General features: G+C 40.8%; 1 long non-coding RNA gene across 1 annotated transcript in view; it reads left to right on the forward strand.

Annotated features, from left to right (window-relative positions):
* Window positions 1–17,909, forward strand: part of LOC116450744 — a 201,880-nt gene extending 183,971 nt beyond the window's left edge. The window contains exon 8 of the long non-coding RNA XR_004242959.1: window positions 17,851–17,909. This is a non-coding gene — a long non-coding RNA (uncharacterized LOC116450744). The remainder of the gene's footprint in view (window positions 1–17,850) is intronic.
* Window positions 17,910–21,703: the final 3,794 nt, after the last annotated feature.

Genomic DNA, 21,703 nt, shown 5'->3' on the forward strand with positions numbered 1-21,703 from the left:
GGTTAGCAGGCATTTTGTATTCATCCTTCCCTCTTGGTCTCTATCATTCCATCTTCCTGTGGAGCAAAGCAGGCTGCAAAATGGATAATCCCTGTGAGAAGGCACTGCTACAGAACTCAAATCAATCATGCCAAATGCTACTAGAAATATTTCTTATAGGTCATGATTGGAAATTTATCCAGCAATTTCCATTTAAATGGCAGCTTCTAGAAACAGACTGTGTAGAAATATCGTGTTTAGGCTTTCAGGTGCGTCCCTTAGCGCTCTGGGAGAACATGGGCTCTTTAGTTTAACTCCATAAATGTTAGTACAGCAGCGTATTGCACAGTTGAAAATACATTATCGGCTTAAGCAGAGGCACCCGAGGGTTAAATTTGATGCAGTGTTCGTTTGGTGGTGCTTCCAAGATCTGGACAGCCAGGGATCTTTTGCTTTAACAACTGCTGCAGAAGCATATTGAGATTTAACTTTGTGCCTAAGCTTTCAGATAAGAGTTTTTCACATTTCTGTGGTATTTACTTCTCTCTCTGGCCTCATCTCCTTTTCATGCCTTCCTTTTAGATGCATAGATTTACTTGAGGCAGAAACAGTCTCTAATTATGTGTGTGCTTGTTCCTGGAACTGCTATGACCCTTCTGAATATGTTCGGTTTCAGTGGTGATTCTTATTCTATTGGATCTCAAATGCCACTGAAATAAGCCAGGTGTGAAGGTTGCCCTGGCTATACCCCAAATTTCTAAAATAAGCCTTTGGCTAGTGCTGCATACGCTTTATTCATTTAAAAGTTCCCTAAAGTCACATCCTGTGTTATCAGTGCAAAACCAATGGACCATTTCTGGTAGCATTTTGATAAACCAAATTTTAAATTAAAAAGGGGTTATGTTACAGTTTTAAGCAAGGACTTCAAAAAGTGGCTTTTGCCTGTGTCTGGTGGATTATTTGAAAGGCCTTAGCATGCCTAATGGGTCTTCTGGTGGTTCAGTTCTAAAGATATCTGTGAACGATATGTCATTATTTTCTCTAATTACGAATGTAACAAACTAAGGGGATTCTGAAGGATGCTTTCAGAAAATAATGGTTCTTAGTTTTTGAGAAGCTGAAATAATTAAAAGAAGATAATTCTTAGCTCTAGGGTGTAATGGTATAACATCAACACCAAAATTGGGTGGAAAAAAAAGCTAATTTTTTTTTATAAATTACATTGTAAAAATCCAAGGAATTAAAATAAAATTGACGCTCCATGCAGCTGCTGTTGATGCTTCACACAATAGCAGATTGAGAGCAAAAGATGTATTATCTAACCTGCACAAATTTTCTACCTTTTCTATTGTTGACTAGTGACTTGCTTTATCTATCTATCTGGTTTGGGTTTTCTTTGTTTTAATTGTGATCATTACAAAGGAAAATGTAATCTATCCAGTTGGAAATATCAGCAGGGTTCTGACATCATTAATGTTTTATTTGCTTATGATACTGAGAAACAAAACATTTTCAAAGAAGAGCGTACTCAGACTGTTGTAAATTACAAAAGGAAATATTTTGATCCTGGAAATTTTCTGCCTTGGTATCTAACTGAAACCTGGTGTATGATTGTGCCAAATTCATAGTAAATACCACAGAGTACATACTTCAATTTTTATTCTTGTAGTCACTGAAAAATTCTAATGGAGCCCTCCTAGAGATTCCATTTATTTGTGGAAATAAATTTGCAGTTTGTTTCAGCTGGGGCAAGCTTGCTACTTCTTTGCCTCTCTGGAAATGCTGTGTCAGAAGCAAGGACTTCAAAGTGTGTCACTGTGTTGCTGCCAGAAGTAATTCTTGTACTTATCATTCTAGACATCCTTGAACTCAGCAGCAAAAAGGACAGATGGCCAATGGAGGGGGCTGACTGACTTGAACAAATTGAAACCTCTCAAGACTCTCTGTGTTGATGTGGTTTTTATTTTTATGGTCGTATTTTCTGTCGTTTGTGATGGAAATGACGAACGCAAACCAGCCAGAATACAGGGATGTATCGTGGGCCACCAGAGTAATGGAGTTTACAGTACATAAATTGTCCTTTGTGTAACAAGGGATTTTCCCAGATAAAGAATAGGTGTGGGTGTGTTATCGGGCTCTGCACACTGCTTTTGTTGTTTGCCAGAGTTAATACGGGCTTGGAAATTCTATTCATCAGCATTTCCCCCCAGTGGAGCCTGTCCAATATGCTTTACCTTAATGTATTCCAAACATCTGCATTCAAATAATTTATTCATAGGCTGAAATCTCTAATCCCAGTCTGAGGTGCAGAAATGTTTACTTGGTCGCTTTTCCTGCGTTAATCTGGGACAGTGACAGGCAGGTCACACAGTGCCGTCCTTTCGCATGCAACTTTGGGAACAATGGCTTGTTAGTCATTTTCTCAAAGAGCAGGTAGAGGCAGCAGTCTGTGTGGATGTATTGAGAATCAGCTAATGGACAGAAAGTACCTGCTCCGACACATTAATTCCCTTCCCTGTCAGGCTGCATCATTGTAGAGTGTGCATGATGGGAAGCAAGGTCCCATCGCACTATGGCACCTGCTGCTTTTCCATCTGCCGAGCGCAATAGCTCCTTTGATTGCCCATTTTTCAGCCTAATGACTTTATTCCTTTTCTTTTTGGAAAGTTTTTACATTTTTATTGTTATTTTGATAGGCATGGTTTGTAGGGTTTTTTTAATTTCCTCTTCTCCAGTGGGCACTTGGAGTGTTGTTAAAAGAATAACTAACAAAATAATATTCCAAACCTGTGCCCACATTCTGCGTGCCCCAAGTGTTGTGTTTCATAATTTATTCTGATAAAGTTGTCATGGTGATAATGTCTCTTGAGAATGAAAGTGCCATGTGCCTGGCTGATTACAGGAAACAGCTCAGATGGTACATAAACTGGTAAATATTGAACCCATGGGCAATAACATTAGCTGTATTTTGTCCATTTATTTATTTATTCAGTGTAGCTCTGGTCAGCTTGATACTGCAAAGACTGTGACAATTTGTATTTTACTTTCTGTACACTTAAATTTATGGGGATGGGAGACAGGCTTCTGCTGTGTTTTTGGTTTTCTTTTTTTTTAAATCCAGTGGCATAAATGTTGGCAGAGATCCCTGAAATAGCCTTTGAATTCCATCTAAAGCTGTTGATTTGGCTGGATTAGTCAAAGCACCAGATCATTAATACATATCGAACATCTGTCAAAGATAGAACTTCCAATTAACAGATGTATCATCTGTAAATTGTGACTTCAGATTTTGTGTGAGAGAAGTGCCTTTAGGATTCCTGATAAATGCTGATTTTATTAATTTCAAATATGAAGATAAAAGACACACTTTCAAATATGATTCTCTTCCTTCAAGAAGAAAACAGAATAATGTGTTTTTCATTACAAACATTGATTATGATATTGTCAAAGCATACCAGTGTACTCCATGGAGTTTCTCTAGGAAAAATCTTTCAGTAGTGAATTTTAAAATTACACACTCCAACAGGGAAAGTTTAGATTATGATACTCTTTTTCTTTTTTTTTTGTGTATTTGTTGTGCGGTGTAGTCTTCAATCTGCATTTGAGAAATGCCAGGGAATAGCCTGCAATTTTTGTACAAATGTGAACTATAAGGTCCTGAAATATTTGAGGGTTTTGTGTGTTTTTCCATGATACTTTTATTTCTGTTAAGTGATTTAGAAAGGCATCAACTACATTTAAGTGTACAGGCTTTGTGGGTGGGGGTCTGCTGCACCTGACTTCCACTGGAGTTTTTAAAACTATTTCTCACTTCTAACTGTAGATAGAGAATGTTTCAAATAGTCCTAAAGCACTTAGTGAATGAGCTTTACATAGCGCCCTTTAATCACCTTGGGAAGAACCTCTCCTTACAGACAGAAATTTAAGGCCTGACACATATTTGAATGATGTAAAATGAGCATGTAAATGTTCTGATCAGCACAGTTTTAAACAAGATCCATAATTTACCCAAACCGAGATGAGATTACGGAGGGACACGGAACTGGTTGGAGACTCCCCTGAGCAGATGGGAAGTGGTATTAGAGTAATGTTTTAAGCAGTGTTGTGTGCAGGAGCCAAGAAGACGACTGCTGGCCAAATGCAGAGGAGCTGGTGGCCTTGCAGGCGGTGAGGAGCAGCTTCTGAGCAGTCTGTTCACCACGGTAGCCCTTGGCACCAGCAGGGACCTGCAGGAACATGGGTCACTCAGGGACACGGCTGGTGCGGGACCAGGCCTGGGCCTACACTTGCTTCTTCTGTGTGTTCAACAAAAGAGAGCAGAACAATTTTTCCAGGTAATTCCTGTCTAGCAGGGCAGCAGCAGGGATGCCGCAGATGTGGCACTGAAGTCTTTCAAGGTCGTGTCAGTATGAACACAAGCTGTAGTGTCGTGTGATGGCCGTCCCAGAGGCAGCAGCTCCCTGTTTCTAGCAGATCCTGAATTTCTAGAAAGGGTCTAGATTGAGAGCTTTCTGCAACTTTCATTAATAAGGACCTCTCTCCTAGTAAGCAATAACTGATGTATTAATATAAGATGAGTACCAGGGGCCCTGTCCCAGTCATGGTGGGAGCCTGTATCTGTTTGCGTGGCCTCTTGCCCAAGGGGCCTGCTGACAAGAGAGGGCTCTGGAATGCACAGAGCCAGCTGATCACGGTATGATTTGCATCTCTGTGCACAGTTTTGGTTCCATAGACTGGATGTCCTGGGCTCTACCCACCTGCTTCTCCGTGGCTGAGTGACTGAGATGTCACAGCAATCACAGCACTAAGGCGTTCAGCAGTGTCTGCGGGATCACAGAACTGATGCAGAGCAGGAGGTGTCTGCCCTTGAACAGAAACACCCCTACTGTGCTCAGGGCTTGGAGCAGCTCAGAGCTTGAGGAGACACATTTGCTGTGACACGACAGGTGGTGCCAGGCAGGCACATGCTCCTCATCCAGCGCCGTATCCTCGAGTGCTCTCACTCAGCTGCTGCACGGTTCCTATGGATTCAGCGAGGAGCCAGCTCCTTGCTACTGTTAGCATAGTTCTGAAACCCGGTCCTAGGGAGGCCTGTTGCTATACAGCACAGATGTATCATGCAGAGTGCCTTCTGTATGGCTGCATAGTTCAAATGCAAATTCTTTGGAACACTGTGGCAGGATTGTATTGCAGAATTATGTGAGAAGATAATGAAGAAGGGAGGAGGAGCAAGGAATGAATGTAGGAAATAGAGGGCATCTATAGTAAATGTGAAATGTGACTTCATAATAGGAAGCCTTAAAATAGAAACCTTAAAAACTCTCTCTGCTACCCCTGTTTTCCTTTGTTTTGAACATGGGTCTGAGAGGGTTCACTTCTCTCAGTGCACCAGCTCAGGTGCTGGAACACATACTTGGAACAGGCAGTTTCCCCCCCACCTTTACTGCGCAGAGCCAGGTTTTATAGACCCCTCATATCCTCCAATGTTGTCTCTTTCCAGCATCTCATTCCTTGCTGAGTCAGGAGACTCACCTGACTGTATGCTTCAAATGCAAATTTCTAATCTGTAATCTAAAGAAAAAAACCATCAATTTGGTGCATCATCATGGTGGACCTGGGCATCGTGGTTGCAAGCTACATCTCTGTCATGGAATACAGAGCTTCCCACCTCTGCTGCAGGGAGCCTGAAGGACCGACAGACCCTCAGGCCTCTTGTTATTTCCCAGACTTCCAACTGTGCAGGCATGGGAGCCTGGGAGGCTCTGTTTAACTATCTCTCAATTCCTCTTGCAAAAATTCACCAGCATTCTGCCAGGACTGAGGGTGAAAGATAGGCAGGTGCTCAGGATCCTGATTACAACTTTATTTCTGTTTTGTTGAAATTAATAAATTTCCTTTTTTTAAAACCAAAATATTTCTGATAGATAATTCTTCTTGATCTCTGACATAACTGAATTTCTCCCTAGAAATTTGGCATTTCTATTTTGAAGATACCCGTTTTTCAACAGTCCTTTCCCATCATGGGTCGGGTCAGTAAACCTTTCATGAACAGCAAGGTTTTTCACACATTGGGAATTTAAACAAATCCTCTCATATTTTAATGTTCAACGGAAGTCACATCTTCTGCCCTCCCAAGATGTCAGTCGCAACTCTCAGTGGAGTAGGATTTTTCAGTAGGGCTATAATTTCACCTATGTCTGTGCAAGAACAAATTGATTCACAACCCTGAGCTACTGTACAAGAGGGGAAAATTAACTGCTTCTGCAAGTCATGAAATTGTTATAAAAAACCCCCCCAAAAACGGAAACTTATTATAAAGTCAGTGTGAAAAGATTCAGTCCCTGACACGTCTCTGTTTCTTGTGAGAACTTGCAGTATATTTAGCTCTTTGACAAGGTTATACATTACACCTAAAAAGAAAGGGGAAGGAAACACTCCACACTGCAGAGAAAGCCTGGAATTATCTTTAATAGGTGAAAGACGGCTGTGACCCCAGCTCAGTGCTGTGATGGAGAGCTGCTGGTGTGACAGCTCCTTTCTGCACTCTCGGATACAATGAGACAGATGGAAGCAGAGTGTCATTCTCCTACTTCCCATTCTGCAGGAATCAGAGAGAGATTCAAACTTGGTAAAAGCAGAATGAGATGCTTTCAACTTGCAGTATTTGAAAGGCTCGAGTTTCTATGTTATCTGAACACCATTGACAGGAAAATGAAAAAAAAAGGAAAAGCTGATACATTTCTTCCTACAAATGACTCAAAATGCTGGAGTTCACATATTTTTATTTTTTGTGCTCAGCTGAAAGTTTGAGAATAGCTCTGTACACAGTTTTTCCAGAGAGAAATGGAGGGAGGGGAATAGGCACCGAAGATCCAGAAGATGTATGAAGTAAAAATACAGCAAATACATCATCCTCTTTCAGCCTTTATTTCAGAGGCCCTCCAATGCAATCCCTTCCCACCTCTCCCAACCTTTAAATGCATTCTGCTGAAAGTCCTAACCAAGAACTATGATCAGTAGAACAGAGATGCCAAACAGGCTGGTCAAGCAAACAGCCCAGCTGCCAAAACACGCCATGTGGATTTTTAAAGACCTGTGGCAATGCTAACAACATTTATTACAGAGCCATGAAAACACATTGGAACCAGTTATTACTTAGGGATCTGTAGGTGTTAAAATCAGTGAAAGTTTGATCAGTTTGAAAGGGAAGTCAGAAACTTTTGAGGGCATAAATCTATTTTTAAGCAGAAATTAAAGTAAATGGCCCTGAACTGATGTGTATGTGACAATAGGATCAAAGAATCATAGACACTGCTTAGTTACACACCACACAACTTAGTTCAAGTGGTACCTCTCCTGTGGGCTGTCTGTGAGCTGAGGTTTTAGCCCTCTGTAGTTTAAACCTTTTGGTCTTGAAGCTCTTACTTGGTGTTTGAATCAATTCAGTCGGTGTTGTAGACTTGCACACAGTGTTCCCAGCAAGTTTCTAGGAGATTTTGAAACCCAGAGCAGATGTCCCCTTCCTCTAATAAGACATTTTGATTTTAAGTGGTCATAGCAACAAAATGCCCTCCTTGGCCTTTTTGAAGAATACCTCCATAGGAAGAGCATTTTAATTAAGAAAATATACTAATTAGCTACCACCTGAAGTGAAGATAGGAGTTTCACTTCATTAGCAAGGCTGGGTGTGTTGGAGAAACTCACCTGGCAACAAGGGGACCCATTTTTCAGGCTATTTTCAGTATTTCTCTTCCTGCAGGGAGAAAGCAATGTTAATTAAAACCTGTGAAAAGCAGGGCATTTTCAGCTGTTAATTTATAGAAGTTTGAATAAGTCAAAAGAGGAAAAGGCACCTTTTGGCAAATTGTGCATATAGATGGCTGCCAGCAAACCTGCACTTAGCAACAGGAGCTTTTTTATAAGCCTGAGGGAGGCTGTTGTACTGCTGGAGCTGCAGGGTCCTTCTGAGCTTCTGCAGTGTTCATGAGCGTGTGTCCCCTGACCCAGACAGGGCCTTTAAACCCTTCCATCCCATACAATTTGCAGTACAGACTATTTCTATGCCTGTCAGAAATAATCTGTGCAGCTAAACCCAGAATTTCATGGTGCCATGTGGAGTCTGTGCATGCATCTCAGGGCTTTTCTGCCTAATTCCAACATCCCTCTGCCTTTTCCCCCAGCTTTTTTTTTTTTTCCCTGTTTTTGGTTTATTTCCAGGTATTTTCAGATATTTGTGAAAGATGGAGGAAGAAAAGAAGGGTTTTTCAGTATTTAATGCTTGGTTTGTGGCCTTTGCTCTCTCGGTCTCCTGCACTGACACGCACACCCAGCCGGGGCATGGCTCGAACACGCCCTGCTCAGCCCTCCTGCGTCCGAGCAGATCCAGCGCGAGCTCATTCGGGGCCATTCTTTCATCTCAGTAGCTCCATTTGCTGCCTGCTCCCACATCAGCTTGCATTTTTTCACTTGTGTGGGTTTCAGTAATTTGTGTTTGTGGGATTTCTCTGCCTCCCAGTTCATGTCAATTAGGAGTACTCGGTCGTCCTCGCCAGCCAAATGAGCCCATTCCGGTGCGCGATGGGGGTTTTTTGGTCCAAAGTCACCATGTTTTGATAAGACTTGCTGCTGGATTAGAAGGCCTGGCAGCATTTCAGGGGCTTGTTAAGAAGCCTGATTGAAAATTTGCGCTTTATTAAAGCTGAATTGGGGGAGGGTCTTTAAACAATGACTTCCTGTTCCAGATAATGAGGGTTGTACAGACAAGTGCCACTGGTCAGGGAGATGCTAAAGGTGGGCATTAAATGGAAGATTTCTGAACTGACCAGACTGGAGCTTTCTGGAGGAGCTCAGGAGCAGCCAAGTCAGGTGGCCTTGATTTGAATCCTTAACAAGCTTGGTGAACCTCAAGATTTGACTGTAGGAGAATGAGAATTCCCCTGTGTTCTACCCTACTTTTGCAAATCTTGCAAATCTTCCAAATTAATCACTTTCTAATAGGATATAGCGATGTTGTCGTTGACGTACATCTAACACAATCCTTTCCTTTTCCTCTTTTCACCAGTATTACTTTCAGAATTGGCAGCAATTTAAATGTCTGGAAAAAATATAAATAAGAACATCCTTATTATGTGGGTGACAACTGAGCTTATTTCGGCAATGCTATTTATAGTAAAGCTCTTTTTAAAATTGTTCAATTAATGTAAATACTTCAAACTGCTGGTCTGATACATTCTCTCTATTTAAAGAAGGAAAAGCAGGATTTTTTTTAAGCATCAGTCAAATTAAGCCAGATGCATAGGCACTGCAGAAAAAACAGTATGACATTTCTTTGTGCATCATAGATTCTGTCTTCAACAAATATCTGCTAGAGCCAAGCAGTGTGGCACTTTGGCCCATAGTCAGCCAACCCTTAATATTTTAAAATCAAGCACAAAATGAACTTAGTAGTAGCATACAGCAACTTCTTCATGGTTCCTGTTAAAGGTGCTTACGTGGTATATATTGTAAATGCCAAATCTGACTAGGTTGTAGAGTTCTTTTTGCTTCCAGAAGCGTGTTGATGCTTTAGCTTCACCACTGTTCTGTATTTGAGGCTGATGTAAAAATATTTTGCTATACATTCATCTCCATTTGTAGCACAGACATTGTGAGGAGTGCTCTGAGGGATCCAATATTTAGTGTTGTTAACATCCAAGTTGTTGTCCTTCTCAGTAACTCAGATACTTTGGGGTGATACATGTTGGTGATTCTTGGGAGAGCAGAATCTGCACTTGGCAGAGCAGGCAAGTGCTGTGCTGCTTTCTTCCTCCAGAGGAATTTATGTACATCCCCATTGCTTCACAGGAATAAGTAGCAGTTTTGAATAATTACCTAAGTATTATAGGCAGGGCTGGCTGGGTGATACACTGTGCCCTTAAATCAGCTGGTTTTACTTACCAGACAATTGAAATCTTTTATAGGCATAAAATACAAAGCCTGTTTGAAATAACCAAGTCACTGAATTTGCTTAGTCTCCACATGAGTAATTTTGTTTCACTGAAAATAATACAGCTTTGCTGGAAGCTCATGTTGGAATTTAGGGGAATATTAGCATAAATTGTTTGAAAAATATCCCTGCTCTTAACCTTATTTCTTCTCTCTGTTTTTGCCATTTCCATATCTTAGCATAAACCCATGTGAGCCCAATTTTTCAGTATTTTAAGTGAAGCAAGGTTTATGAGGCAGGTTAATATCTTTTATTTGCCTAACTGATATAGTTAGGGAAGATCAGACAGACTTTTTTTGGCATACAATTCCTCAGATCATTGGAGATGGTATGGAGCTCCTGAAATCTTGTTTGTTTTCTTCTAAATATGTCAGTCTAATAAAAAGATATTCAATCTCCCTACATACTTTGTTTAGATCCTTAGACTCTAACAACATTATCATTTTAATACATTGTAATTGTATATGAATAATATATTCTAGATGAATTATCCTCAGTTTTCTTGTAGAACATATTGTCTGGAAGGCAGACAAAGTGCAAACTAACCTAATTTATTCTCCCTCAGTGGAAAAGCTATGTGCTACATAGATTCCTACCCAGATTTTTTTCTATGGCTAATAACCAGCCTATTTTCCCTATCTGTGAGAGTCTTCAGAACTTAAATAGAATTTAAGTATCCATTCAGAAATACCTTAGTTGGGGGTGCCTCATGATTCTCCAGTTGGCCCCAACCACAGGATTTTTATGTCATAAGGTTTTATGTCATATTGTGTTGTGTCATGAACCAAACCCCTGTCCACAATCAACAGAGAGGGGTCATAGCTGCAGGTGGCATTGTTTCCAAATGCATTTTTGTTCAGACTGTTCTTCAAGTTTCAATGACTGATTGTGAACCACAGCCAAAGAGAGCATGCAGCAGGATTCCAGCAGTGTCCAGGGCTTCTCAGCTGAGAGCTGGCCAGAGGCAAAGTGTGCTCATCTCCACTGACACAGAGCTGTGGCTTAGGGTCTTTTGACTCTCCCTGAGAACCATGACTTGGGCTAAAGCAGAAGCTACTGCGTGTTTCCATTGCTAAGAGCAGATTCCAAGACATGGCTTAGTAAGCAGTGTTACTAAACTCATAACTGGACTGTCATTATTATAAAGTCATTATATATTAAAAAAATTAGGTGCATATACATCTTTAAAGTAAACTTTTCCTCTTGGTGCACATAGATGCTGGAAGTACATCCATGGTGTAAGCAAAGTGGAATTAGTTTTGTAGGAAGCTGAGAGCTCCTTCATCTGAAAGGGGGAGCACCTCATTTAGCACCTGAAACTGCTCGTTGCTGGTGACATCTCTTGGAGGTGACACTGGTGGAGGTGTTTTTAGGGGAACAGGAGTAGAGAGGCCACAGCTGCTGGGTGGAGAGGAGCTCCAGATCCTGTCTCAGATCCAAACTGCCCGAGACAGGAGTGCCCATCCAGCAGGGTGCCAGGGCTGTCAGCAGAGATGGCTGAAGTCTCTCTGTTTTATCTGGGTGTGCCAGCCCTGCCCTTCCCCTCCAGCAGGAGTGCTGTGGGGCTTTACCTGCATAAGACAAGGTCTGTAGGGACAAGGGGTATAATTTATTCATCAAGATTGCCTTGGCAGCTGCTCCCTTGTACTTTACATTGCCTTCCTTCCCGCAGCATCCTAGCTTGGAAGCTCCTAATGGGAAAAAAAAAAGGAATGGAGTGTAACAGCACACTAGAAAACAGGAAAGAAAATAATTTTTGCCATAATACCTGCAGTAATTGGAATATTTAGGTGAAAATCATCCTCTAATACCATATTTCCCTGGTTTCAGAGGATTTATCATTATTTCCAATGGCTCTCCTGCCATTGGGTAATAAAGGTAGTCAAAAAGCAGAATTCTTGTTCTGAACAGGAAAGTGAAAGAAAAACAGTGTAGTGCAAAAACTGAAATTTTGTTTGGGGATAAATTGAAATGATACTTTCATTCAGTCATATCAAAAAGTCTAAACAAAGTCAAACAATACTGTCTGATTCAACTTCTTAAACTGCATTCAGTTGCAAGAAGTTGTAATCATAGTGCTTCAACCCTGTATTAGTAATCATAACCCACAAAATATTTTAATATTCTTTGAATATCAGACGACTGAACTTCTTGTAACGAAAAGTTTCAGTGATCTGCCAATATGATTCATGACAAAACCTTCTACAATTCCAAAACTTTTAAATTTACTCTTTTGTGGAAGATCTTTCTTTCTAGAATTTTATCTACCTCTATCTGCAATGCAATGGACTTGTGGCTCCAAATATATTTACAGTATGTGCTGTGAAGTGCTTTGAGAAATAATTGGTTGGTGTTCTTTTGCATCTGTGAGATTTGGGTAGATCCAGTTTAAAGCCTGGATGAGACTGAAAACTTCTGGGCTGATGTTCAAACCATTTTGCATTCAGTGGATTATACTGGTTAAATATTAGTTTGGTTTGGTTTGGTTTGGTTTTGGTTTTGACTCATTCTGGTTTCAGATCAGATCTCTGTATTTCAGATGCCCACTGCATGCTCACTGGTTAGGATGCGTGTGAGCTTCTACGAGCATCAAACCCCAATCCAGCAAGATGTGTAAGGATTTTAGTAATTTTAAGCACGTGAGGAATTCAGTTAAATTCTCAGTGTTGTTCATATGGTCCAAGACATGGAGGCACTTGGAGTTAAACCCAAGACCTTCAAGAAAGAGAGAAAATGCACTGATAGTGTTGGACTTTGAAACAAGGCAGATGTTTTACCCAATTTTATCTATTTCATTCTGCCATTTTCCCTGTTTGCAAGATCTTTGATAAGGTTTTTTGAAGGCATATACCATAGGCTGTTGGTTTTATTATCAGTGCTCATGTAAGTGCAATGATTTCTATCCTGGTGTCACCACGCTGACCTTTGCTCTGGTCACAGAAATACTCTAATCATGAAGTCAAAGTGTGCTGTTAATAAAGAGACTTGGTAGATTTTGTCTAAACAATGCTTAGATTGACTATTGACTTGTGAAATGGGACAATTTGAAAAGATACTACTCTGTTAGGGTGACTAATCAATTAAAGCTCTTACAGAGAGATGCATGAATACACTTTCCTGTATTTGTCCAAGTCTTTTTGTGATGGCAGGTGAAGGCAGAGTGAGCACCTCTCTCAGTGAGAGGGATTTGGTGTGTGGTGGGTGTGCCCAGTGTGCATTTTCCTCTCATTGCCTCAAACTTGCCATGATAATTTTTCTTTTTTTTTATACCTAAGCCTCAAAGAAATAATGTGGTCTTCCTGAGGGCAGAGAAAGTGTCATTAAAATAAAGACGATTATGACAGGTATTGTATCAAAATTCAGTTTTCCAGATAACTACTAATTAGCTAGCTGCTAACCATGTGGGAACACCAGGACTTTATGCACCCTTTGAGGCAGAAAATGGGCTCTTTTTAAATTCAAACAGATTCAACTGATTGGACTGATTGCTGTAAGCAGAGTGACATCATTGGGACAGGTTTTAAATGGGCAGTGCCTCCCTAAATTCTGTAGGAGAGTGTTTGCAGGTTTGTAAGGACTGACGGTGCTGTACAATCATTTTGTTTGGTGACTGGCTGTATTAATTTGGTGAATCAGCTAGATGGTGATTCAGTTCAGGATCACTGTTAATCTAATGAGTTTTATTGACTCCATTTCAATTTTGACCTTTCCTTGTATCATCTAATTTAATTTTAGTAAAAGTTTACAGTCGAGACTGTAGCAATATATTAGATATTAAGTTTTCTCCTTTTTCAGCTTTTAAAAAAGCCTAAGAAAAACAGAACCAGTTATTCTTCCAACACAGCAGCCTGAATGAAAGCTTCAAGGATCTAAACAAATGAGGCAAGGAATCTGAGGGCTACTTGGGTTATTGTCACAGAATATATAACTTGGTATATCTGGGTTATCAGATTAGAGGCTTTCTGTCCAAATCCAGTGTGATAGAAAATGCCTTCTGTGGCCATAGAGCTAAATCAGAAGTGCTTAGGCTGTTATGAATTTATGGGGTTTTTGGAAGGATGTAAATCAGGTTTAAAAAACTTGTTTCCAGCTGTAATTACTTCATAGTACAGTGATACAGTACTGCACCTAGGCGACAACGCCAAACTAACAGGGCAGAATAAACACGCAGAAGAGAATGACACATAGGAGATAAGTAGGAATAATTTGTTTGCAGACTTTGTTTCATGATTCTGTAACATATTTATCATGGAAAAAGCAGAGGGATTTCAAAGCAGCAATTCTGGGCACTCCTCCAGAATTAAGTGCAGCTGTTTATGCCTTAAAGTCAATTATTTTTCTTGTTTGTGCTCTAATCATTCATTATTTGTAGATGCCACAAAACAGTCCGTGAAGCGCTGACAGAACAAACATTATTCCCTGTAGAGTTTTTTTTTAAATATTTATTGTATGCTTAAAGTTTGTCTGAGGTAGTTCTATGAACTCAGCAGTACTGAGGGTGGGGAGGGCAGCAATGTGTGGATTTAAAGCCTTTTAGCACTATTAAAAATCAAAGCCTTATTTATTTTTAAAATCACTTGGTTGATGTTTTCCCTTTTCTTCTGGCACATGTTACTGCTGGGATAAATCTGTTAACTATGGGTTGAGTCGGTATGGATCTGTTGCACTGTGAGCCATGTCAAGTTAGTATTTCAAAGAAGGATTTCTTTCTGTCACTATAGTGGTACAAATACCTCTGTCCATCCGATGCTCACTTGCCTGCCACTGGATCCTCACCTTGAGGATCACAGGAGTGGGTTAATTATTAATAGAGGGCAGGTTTGATCCTTGGCTACAATGAAATAATGCTCACAGCAATCACTGTGGTTTTCAATTCAGTATTGTGAGCTTTGGGAAGCCTGAGTAAAGGCTCAAGACATCCACATTTTTAAAAGCATTCATCCCAAAAAGTTGTGTTAGACTTTGCCTGAAATATGTAAAAAAAAGGCTCAGGTAGGTCCCTGTGGGTCCACCCAGTTCAATAGAATGTACCAGACAAAAAAAAAAAGGGTCCCACTTGATGACCAGTCTGTATTGCAGCAGCAGCTCTGTCTTCAATAATTAGAGCAGAGTGTCTGTAACTGGGATTTCAGACTCTCCTTGTAGGATCTTGTAGGATTGGCTGGCCGAATGATGCAAAGGATGCAGCCCTCTGTTTTGTTTCCTGCTGCCTCTAGTTCAGTAAAAGCAGAGAGAAACAGAGGGAATAAAGAGTCTGGTTATGTTGTGCCTGTTAAAATTTACAGCTCTTTGTACTAGAAGAGGGAAGAAATTCACGGACACAAGGGCCAGAGTCTCTAGTGGGACAGGAACAGCTTTGCATTGTAGAAGAAATGAAAAGAGAAGAGGATAGTACAAGAATAAAACAGAAAAAATCATGAGGAGAGGAAGGAAATATGTCCAGTAATAGAGAAATGTGTAAGAGAACAAGGAGGCAGCAGGGAAAGGCCTACAAAAGACCTGTTTTCTACTTGACTGCCTGTGCTTTGGGTGCAGACTGCTTTCATGCAGTAAGGCCCTGGCATTTAGAATTACAGTTCAATAGGACTTAAAGGCAGCTCATATTTGAAAAGCTTTATTATGAGCCCAGTCCTTCTTTCCTATTCCAGTTCTGATTTTTTCAAAAGAGAGAATGATCTTGCTTTTCATTTGGGTATGAGACAAGCAGAATTTTTTTACTGGAGTAATCAGTTCATCAGTAGCACTGAAGGAACCTAATTCAACTTCTATTTGTCGATGTAAATCAGGGAAGATGCAGATGAAACAAAATGAGTGTGAAAGAGGAATAAGGGGCAAAGAGTGAGAGTGGCTTTGCCTAAACCCAAGTGACCTCCCTGTGTGGTGTAAGAGTGACAGCCACCAGCCATATCTGGGTGATATGTTCAGGCTCCTGAATCTGTTTTTAAGGGAAGGCTGGTGTTGGCTTTTGAAAGGAGTAGCAAAAGGCCAAATTCCCTGCATAGAACAGTGTGCTGAGACACTCCGTGACTGACCCAGGGCAGGCAGCTCTGCTTCCCAATGCAAACTGGGCCACATCTTGGTCCCTTAGGCTCTGCTGCACAATGTGGTATCTGGGACACATGTCCAAGGTGCTTTATTTTGTATCTCTTGCTATTAAAGTAGATAATGTACCAAAAAGGGAAATGTACCAGAATGATAAACAAAGGTGGATTGCATGTTTTCTGGAGTGTTATTCTGTTAGCAACCAGCATATTCAGCTTTGAAAATAAGCTCTGCATGGGGATAGCTGCTGCCCTTGGGAGTTTTCTTGCAGTTGAAACCAGCTTACTTTTGTATTGATTAAAATGTTGTTTAAGGCATTTTGGAAAGATGAGTATTCAGAGGACAGTTTAATAATTTAACCACCCAGCTTAGTCCTCTCTATCCCTCACAAATTCCAAAAAAGAAATACCCATAAAATACAAGTCTGAGAAATGTCATTACAGCATTGGCTTATATAAATTGCTTGATGCAGCAATGTCAGTCTAAGGATGAGCAATTGCTCTGTAGACGAGTGTTTTCATGACTGAAATAAAGAGATGCTGGGGGCTGTAGCACCTGTAAGTGATGGGTGGATTGAGGACTTAGATGCCAGCCTGAGTCTGGTACATGCCCAGGGACCATAAATGATGTTGCCATGTAAAGTGATGTATTACAGTAGCACTCAACCTTTGCAGACCATGGACAGGATACCATTTATTGCAATAATTCTCATTAAAAATGTGTTTCTATTCTTCATCCACTATGAACATTAATGTGGGTGTAAAAATACAGGAAATTAACACACATTGAAATGTAATTTGGAGCAGAGTCTGTGGGGAGGGTAGTGCTGCTGCCTTCTCTTTACCTGTAGCATAGAGCTAAATCTGAATGCTGTTTTGACCCCATAACTATGAACCTATCACCTTCCATGAGTGCTAGTTTCATTTAGAAGTAACTGCTTTTGAAGAAAAAACAAAAAAGAAAAAGAGCCCACCCAAAAAAGCCTCTATCAATTCATCCAACTGATTGGTTGAGATAGTAGCAATGTTCATCAAGCACAAATACTGATTTGTTTTCTGACAAGTTAAAAGCACAGAGACTGTGGATAATTCTGTTTATGCTTTAGTTTCAAATGAAGTATAATCCAGATAACTTCTATGAATCAAATTCTGGCCTCAGTCCACTCAAACTGGAGATATTCAGCAATCTAAGGAGAGCAATTACAGGTATATGCTAGTGTGAGGGGAGATTTTGGCCAGGTACATCTGTAGAACTATAAAATAAGTATCAAAGTGATTTAAATCATGTTCAGCATGTACTGCAGCATTTAGGTAAGCTCATCCCATAGTTTCTCTATGTACTCTTAAGGTTCCAAGCTCAAAAGATAAGGCACAGGAAGCCAATTTTTACCTCTGAATTTCTCTGATTTGGCTGCCAGGTGTCATAATGACCTGGACATCGTTTAGGCTGAAAAGAGGGGAATTTTGTGTATGTTAGTCTCTAGTGGCATTATATAATGCATTAGATACAACATTCTAGATGTGAAACAATTTATCTATTTTTATAGAGGTGGTAACATTAATTTTAATGTTAGCCTTTGGTATGACGTAGACTTTGTCTTCATTATTCTGAAATATTGTTGGAAACCCCCCCCCCACAAATCCATTTATGTTTTCAATTTGCTTTGAACTATTTTTCAACAACTCAGGCCAAGACCTAATTTCTACAGCAATCTTCAATGTATTTTATTGTTCACCAGTGACTTGTACATGATTAAGGAATCCCTCAGGAAAATTCTCTTTTTATTCTTTCTGTAACATCTCTTCCCGATGTCTAACTTGCAGTATTTTTATTTTTTTCTTTAGCATGGGGCCTGAAAAAAAATTTTGAGGATGAAAAATGGGTGCTGTACTTCAGAAATTGGTAAGTTCGTTTCAAATAGCTCCTTGGTAATTTGGCATTTTGTTACACAACATGATATTTCAATCTTATGTCTGTGCAAAAACTCATTCAAGTGTTTGCAGTACCGTGTCTGCTGGAGTTCTAATAAGGCACTACTGTTTGTTTTCAAGCCTAAGAATCCTGCCAAAACTATTCAAGCTGGCAAACATCCAAGTGACCTGATTCACAAATTCATCTGTTCACAAATACACTTGTTTAAAGAAATACTTTTATCTATATACACATGTATTTATGTCTGCATGTGCACACGTGCATGTGTCAAATACAGAAGCCAGTCAGTTTCTTGAGGCTTAAATCGGGATATCTCTGATATAAGGAATGGACTGTGTGCTAATTTCGACTCTCTAGGTACCATCACACCCATTCAGTCCAAAGAAACACCACTGCAAGGTAATTACACAGGCATCAGCCTTTACAGAGCAGCTCCTGACTTGTTTGGTGATGTGAGCAAGCCGGAGTGTCTTTAGACTAAGGCTGCCCCAGTCAGGGTAATTATGATAGCAAAAGTTTTTTTTCATCGGCTAAGACCCAGCACAAAGAGCTCAGGGAATTTATTTAGGGGTAAGTTACTTTTGGTAGTGCAGCGGTGCAGGAATTCAGGAACCATAGTTACTTGTTAAAGCAATTAATGTCTTTTGGACCCTGCTTAGGAGGTTGTTGAACCCCTGTGGGAAAAGGCATGCCAGTTTTGGGGAAGGTGGTAAGCAAAGCAAGGAGGAAGCTGTGCCACACAGAGCCAGAAACAAGGCCCAGCGTTGCCTTAGGAACGATGGCACTGCCTGAGACACCAGAGACATTCGTCATCACCCTCTCTTTTCCAGGCTCCAGGAGATTTTATATGTTTATGACTTCATGGTGTCAGAATCAGTTTTAGCAGTCTTTTTCCTTTCCCTCTCGTTTGGAGCTCTTGTTACCCAGGCACTCTCCAGCTGAGTTCCAGCACTTGCACATCTCAGAGGGCCTGTGTTTCACTCAGGCCTCCCAGGCTGATTCCTTCTCAAAATTGCGTATAATGCAAAGAGTTGGTGCCAGCACAGCACTTATCAAGGTTAAGATGAAAAATCCCTTCTTGGGATTTCTCTGAGAATACACCAGGTGGTGCCACGGATGTTTGCTGAGACAGTGTGTAATTACTTTTCTTGTTCTGCCAGAAAAGCTTAAAAAGGCCACATGAGTTCTACTTTATCACTTGCCCCCCTCTTTTCACTCATGCTGCCTGTGACTCACTTGGATGCTGTTCTGGAAATGCCTCTGTGCTCAGTGGATGTGACCCCAATTACTCCTTCTTGTTTTTTCTCCTTTTCTTTCCCTCCCCAAATGCTACTGGATTGTCTTCTCTACATTTACATTATGACTAAGAGAAATAACCCCCTGCCCTCCCCAATAACTCAATCCATGAATCTGCAATCTGCCATCTGATATTGAACATTTTGAGCCATATGGAACTGCTCTGTATCCTGTTGTCTGTTAATAGAACTGAGTGGACAAGATTAAAAATAGATCGGCCTTTTAAAGCAACAATAGTTTAATTTTAAATGAAAAAGTAGTTTCCATTGATTCTGCCCTTGTCATGCTGGAGCCTTCTGATTCTGTACATGTCTAAATTAATGCAGGCAAAAGGCTCTTGTGAATAGTAATGTGGCTTCCACTGTTGCTCCTTGTCTAGCTCATCTTTGGTTGTCATTATGATCTTGTAGGGTCCCTGTCCAGGCTGCCATTGTCCCTCTCCCCTGTAGTGAAATGTGAAATTGCAGTCTTCTGCACCAGGGGTGTGAGTGGCTTGTGCTAAAGCAAGCACTGGAGTGTGTATTGGCAATGGCCATGGAAAAGGAGCCTCAGCTAATCTCCCTAGGCAGGAGCCATGGGAGAAGGTCATTGTAAGGCTGATACTGGGAGTGAAGTTACAATTTATGTGTAAGAAATACTTTGTCAGACTCAGGACTGCAGGTGACAGTCATTCCCTTTTCAAAGTTCTTCACCAGGTGGGGTGAAGGTCATGTTCCTATCACTGATCGCTCCTTGACTGATGATCTGAATATCAATTATATGTATGCCACAGTGTACTTCTGTGCATCCAGCTAAGTAGCTATGGCTTCCTCTAATGCAAATGTCATTCATAACAGACTCGCCCTATGCAGATTTTTTTTAGGCTACAATTACATCTAATTGCAAAGGTATTCAGTAAGCGCTGGCTTGCGTTAGCTTACGTAAGTGGTGTAAGTTTCCAAATTGTTTCTGAGAAAAGTATTTAAGTCTCAAGATCAGTTAAAGCTTCTGATAAATAGCACTCTGATAGCAAGAAAGATCTGAAAAGACAATTGGGCAAAGGGCCATTCTCTCAGCACTTGGTCACAAATGTTTAAGGACATTCCCCTATTTCTATCACTTTCTGGAACTTTCTATCTTTTCAAAGTGTTTCAGTTTGGAGGAAAAAACCAACAAAATAACAAACCCCAAACCCTGCTTTTGACTCTGCATTTCCTATTTAAAAGACCACAATGGTGCTCAGCAAGTTGAGTTCCCCATAAAAATTTTCAGAAAGTCTTTTCGTATGGTGTGAAAACAGCTGTGTAGTGGTTTTTTCTCAAGTCTTTTCTCTCTAACTCGGTTTAAAAACCTGTTTTCCTTGTGTTATTTACCCTTTCTCTGATTCTTTCCCAGCATTCTCTTCCAAATGGAGCTCAGACCAAGGATATTTACTTAGAAATCAAATCTTCAAATTCACAGACTCACAGAGGCTTTCAGCTTTAGCCTAAATGAGCTCACACATCCCTAACAAGAAATATTTTGTACTGGCACGTAAGCTTCATGCACTATTCAGCCTGGTGATAAGGACTAAAATAAAGTTCTAAAGTTTTATGAAACCAGCCGCGTAATCAGGACAGGATTCAGCAACACTCAGGATAGGGAGACGCTGGAGGCACTGTCTGCTGCAGTAAACAGTGTAAAAGAATGGTTCTTAGCCTGTCAGTGAATCCATCCATAGTTGTAAAAAGCTTATAAGCACGTTGGCAGAAGAGGAGGAAAGGAGGCATTTCTGTGCTCAGAATTGCATGTGTCTCTAGTGTGTGAGGCACAGAGGAGGTGCCTCTACTGCATTGCTGGCACCGTGTATTTTCCCAGGTATATCTGCTCCCTTGGCTGACAGCACAGAGGTAAATACAGGAGTGGTGTTAGGAAAGGGGAGCTGACAACTCATGAATAATGAAAAAGAAAGAAGTAACTCTGAGGGTGATACCAGTGTCCTTGGGATAAACTGTAGGTGAGATGATAGTGTTGGATGTTATGCTTGATGAAAAGAGATACAATATTCACTACATACTCTAACGCAAAGCACAGAAGCTCGTTTAGAGAATAAGAACTGAATATTTGCTGCTAGTATCCTCCTCAGATCACACAACAGACTAGTTCTTCAAGAAGCTTTGCTTTCTCAGCACAAGTCTCAGCGGTTGCCTGTCTCCAGGCAATCTTGGTGAGTTCGCCCCAAGAAATGACAGTCACCGATCTGTGGGACAGATGTGTTCATGTGGAGCCGCAGACTGAGTTCAAAAGAGCACCACGGCACGGAACTGCCTTGCCAAGGTGAATGTGCTGCTGCAGGCCGTGCTGCAGGGCATGGGATGGGTGTCTCACAGTCCCCACCACGCCCCGGGGATGCAGCGTCAGCCAGGGCTGGAGCACTTGGAGAGCTGGAGTGCTCAGCAGGGCTGGGGAGCCGAGGCAGCGGCTTCTGCAGGGTGTGTGTGACAGAGATGC

This window comes from Corvus moneduloides, chromosome 13 (assembly GCF_009650955.1).
Source record: "Corvus moneduloides isolate bCorMon1 chromosome 13, bCorMon1.pri, whole genome shotgun sequence".
In the NCBI taxonomy this organism is placed as follows: domain Eukaryota; kingdom Metazoa; phylum Chordata; class Aves; order Passeriformes; family Corvidae; genus Corvus; species Corvus moneduloides.